The 4,482-nt window shown below is 39.2% G+C and overlaps 1 long non-coding RNA gene across 1 annotated transcript; it reads left to right on the top strand.

Annotated features, from left to right (window-relative positions):
• The first annotated feature begins 673 nt into the window (after positions 1 to 673).
• LOC139423810 (uncharacterized) lies at positions 674 to 1,843 on the top strand. The gene is made up of 2 exons (XR_011635881.1): positions 674 to 864; positions 1,192 to 1,843. It is a non-coding gene; the product is annotated as an uncharacterized lncRNA (long non-coding RNA).
• The last annotated feature ends 2,639 nt before the right edge of the window (positions 1,844 to 4,482 follow it).

Below are 4,482 nucleotides of genomic sequence, written 5' to 3'. Positions count from 1 at the left end.
AGGCTTCAATCCAATTGGACATCAAAAGATACACATGAGGTCCCACACAGGGGACAATAGACATCATCTGTGACATACTGTATGTTTGAAGTACACATGAGTACTCACAGGGTAGAGACCATTTAGATGCAAGGATTACAGAAGGCTATATACACAATGCATACAAAAGTGTGTGGACACCCCTTGAAATTAGTGGCTATTTCAGCCACACCCGTTGCTGACAGGTGTATAAAATTGAGCACACAGCCATGCAATCTCTGTCGACAAACACTGGCAGTAGAATGGCCTTACTGAAGAGCTCAGTGACTTTCAACATGGCACCGTCATAGGATGCCATCTTTCCAACAAGTCACTTCATTAAATTTCTGCCCTACTAGAGCTTCCCCGGTCAACTGTAAGTGCTGTTATTGTGAAGGGAAATGTCTAGGAGCAACAACAGCTCAGCCACAAAGTGTGGTAGGCCACACAAGTTCACAACACGGGTTCGCCGAGTGCTGAAGCACCAAGCTCGTAAAAATTGTCTGTCCTCAGTTGCAACACTCACTACCAAGTTCCAAACTCCCTTTGAATTTTAAAAGTTTTTTTTATTTAGTTAAGTTAATGTTTTACATTTACATTCTTTATTTATGTTATCTATTTATTTATTTTACCCCCGGAAGTTATCGTCCAACTCGTTTTTTTCCCGGATTAATCCCGGATTTACGATACATACACCGTCAAGCTCCAAAAAAAATGAAAACATGCACGTAAAAGAAGTAATAAAGTGGAATGTACGGGTGTCTATGCTGTATGCTTTCGGAATATGGACAATGCTCGGCACATACGGATATTATCAGTACATGGGGCGCAATGAAGAAAAGTCTGGTAGGCTACTCGCGTCACAGCAGCTCAGCTAACGTTAGCTAACTAGCTAGCAGTCACAGCCTATCTAGGTAGCTATTTATCTAAATATCAATACCATAGCTACATATCACATTATATTATGGACTGTTATTGGACAAAACTGCTAATGATTTCTAATGGAAGTGCTTCCAAAGGTTGACAATATTACATGTCCTTGACCTTGTTGTTGTTGATGAGCTCAAGGTAGACTTATATCAGCATTCAGCACAAATGTAACGTTACCTTTTATTAAATTACAAAATTGCATGTTTAGAAAATTCTGTGTTTCTTCATCTTATCATCCTGCAGTCAAAGAGAAGCAGGAACAACCTCCAAATCCTAGAGAATTGACTATCCAGAGTGCACACATGAAAACCACCATCGTCTACAAGGAAAACTTTGTTCCTTATTCTACAAGGGTCTACAATTTTGTCAGCTCGCTCAGTCGGGACTCTGCGTCGGCTGACAGCCAAGACAATACAAAGTAATGGTGAAAAAGTGAAAATTGACATAAACTGATGCCATTGCCTGCCTAGGCTACCACATTTGTGATGTGAAAAGCAAAATACTTAGGAATTAACACTGTAAATTGTACATTGAATATATCTCTGTGTAAAATACACTGACTGAAATTATTTGTCACTTGTACAATGAATTGAAATACCACAGTATCCCTCTGTTCGAGAACCCCTCTGCTAACCTAGAAACATTCTTTACCTACACTCAATGCAAAGTGTAGACAACATCTGGCTGTTGAACTTCTAGATATGGCAGTGATAACCTGTCCTGTGCATTGCTGCTGTATTACATTCAGTCCAATCAGATTTTTGCAAACATCTGAAGTAGGAGCATAACTTTTATACAACTAGCAGAGTGTCTGACAGCTGGCCTATGCATGGATTTCAGCACTTCAAGATAAATCAATAAAACTTCTGTCAAATAAACTTAATTTGAAAATGAAGTGCAACTGCTAATTAAATGTTTGCTGTCGTCTGTGTTGATCACGGTAATGTAATATCCATTTATCTGAGGATGTCCTCTACACATTAGCCTGTTATGACCTGTGGATTGTGTCTGGATGATAAAATTGGGGGAGTACCAGTACCACTCACCACTTTTTAATTGGAGGCAACTGTTAGCAGTAAAATATTTGACAGTTGAAAATATTATGATGTGAAGAGGGAATTCAACAACTCTTGGAGGGTAGTGAAAGTAGATTTTTTAAAAACGACCTCTAATTGAAAAAAAAATGACTAGATAAAATCAACGTGTCTCTCTACCTTTAGCTCAGTCAGCTCTTCTCTGTCTATTTCTTAACGATTGATTGGATTGGTTTTACAGAAGGTAAAATGTTGGAGGCTTTAGAAAAATAAATATAAATGCATTTTCAAAACAGCCATGTATGGATTCAGTGACCAATTGCAATCTTGATACAAAACAAAATGTTGGTTCTCATGTAATTGGTTTTAAATTCCCATTGTGATTGTTCCCATCCCTAAACCATTTTGAAATATATAAAAGCCTTCATCAATTTTTCATCTGACTATAAAACTAACCCGAGCACGAAGCAGTGGCTACACTATGCCGCTACTCAAATGTGATGATAGATCCTTGCAATGCTTTATTATGGTAAAATGTTTTTCACCCCATGCATTCCGGTGTTATTGAGGCTTTCTCTGAACTGATGGCTTCTACGGTTGTGGCTAAATGGAGTACAGCGCCTTTTAGTTGTCACTAGCATTTTAGCTAACCCTAACCTTGACCTAATTCTCCTTACCTGCTGCATTAGTTATCCTAACTTGCTGCGTTTGTTCTCCTTACCTGCTGCGTGAGTTCTCCTTGCCTGCTGCGTTAGTTCTCCTTACCTGCTGTGTTAGTTCTCCTTACCTGCTGCGTTAGTTCTCCTTACCTGCTGCATTAGTTCTCCTTACCTGCTATGTTAGTTATCCTTACCTGCTGTGTTAGTTCTCCTTACCTGCTATGTTAGTTATCCTTACCTGCTGTGTTAGTTCTCCTTACCTGCTGCGTTAGTTATCCTAGCCTGCTGCATTAGTTCTCCTAACCTGCTGCGTTAGTTCTCCTAGCCTGAACTCCATCTACCCACAACCATAGAAGCCATCCGTTCCAGAGAAGCCATCAGTATCACCACAGCGGTACCTCAGATCCCCCCAGGTCACCCTGCACTAGCGCTCGCTTTGTGTTCCAGCACCTCCTGATTTACAAATGAAGCACTGGATAAAGCAGATGCTTCTTGAGCCATACCACCAAGTAACTACTACTACTACATTTTAATCCCTGATCAAGGTTAAAGGCTGATTAATAAAGATTGGAGAACACTTTGGGAGGGATCTTTTACCATTCCTCCATACAAAATATTTCCAAATCCTTGATATCCTTGTGTGTGCTTGGTGATATTGTCTTGCTGGAAGATCCATTTGTGGCCAAGTTTCAGCCTCCTGACAGAGGCAACCAGGTTTTTGGCTAAAATGTACTGGTACTTGGTAAAGTTCATGATACCGTTGACATTAACAAGTGCCTCTAGACCAGTGGAACCAAAATAACCCCATAACATCCAAGATCCACCACCATATTTTACACTAGTTCTGAGTTACTTTTCTGCATCCGTTTCCATGTTTCAATGCCAACGCCACCACTGGTGTGCGTGGCCAAAGAGGTCTATTTTCATGTCATCTGACCATAGCACCGGTTCCAATCCAAGTGCTAACGCTGTTTATCAAACTCCAGGTGGTGTATGGTCAGATGACATGGAAATAGGCTTAGTGTCATTATCCTCGCAAGAAGAGGGTGCTGGAGTATTGAAAACAAGGGTGCCATTTTGACCTCAATCTTTTATTTTATTACTTGTTAATTTTAAACAAAATAGTTCTCAATTGTATTAGTATAAAATTATTTTTAAAACTTGAGCATACAATATACACTAGCTCAGTATTTGTGTTATTTATTTTATACAGTCTTATTTTATGCCAATAATGTCGGTCCTGACTGTATATCCCTTTCATACACAGACCAAAATCACACTAATTTCCCATACATGCTTTTTTTGTACCAGCTTTTTTTGTATATCTGAAAGGGGTAAAATAACATGGCAAATTAAAAGCCACCTGAAGACCTGGTCATGATTCCTGTATTTTCACAGACCCTGTAACCAAAATACAGGTATCGGGTCTGTGAGTGGTGCTCTGCTTTTGTTCAGGTAAATTCATTAACACTTCCATTGTTTAACACCTCCCTAATTTGAAATGCAAACAGCCCTAATGGTTTAACAACAACAACTCACCCTTCCAATGTGCCAGTTACCCACTGATATGTACAGTTGAAGTCGGAAGTTTACATACACCTTAGCCAAATACATTTAAACTCAGTTTCTCACAATTCCTGACATTTAATCCAAGTAAAAAATTACCTGTCTTAGGTCAGTAGGATCACCACTTTATTTTAAGAATGTGAAATGTCAGAATAATAGTAGAGAGAATTATTTCATTCATCACATTCCCAGTGGGTCAGAAGTTTACATACACTCAATTAGTATTTGGTAATGTTCCCTTTAAATTGTCTAACTTGGGTCAAACGTTTCGGGTA

Source organism: Oncorhynchus clarkii, chromosome 13 (assembly GCF_045791955.1).
Source record: "Oncorhynchus clarkii lewisi isolate Uvic-CL-2024 chromosome 13, UVic_Ocla_1.0, whole genome shotgun sequence".
Lineage (NCBI taxonomy): Eukaryota > Metazoa > Chordata > Actinopteri > Salmoniformes > Salmonidae > Oncorhynchus > Oncorhynchus clarkii.
This window is presented reverse-complemented; position numbering and strand designations above follow the sequence as displayed.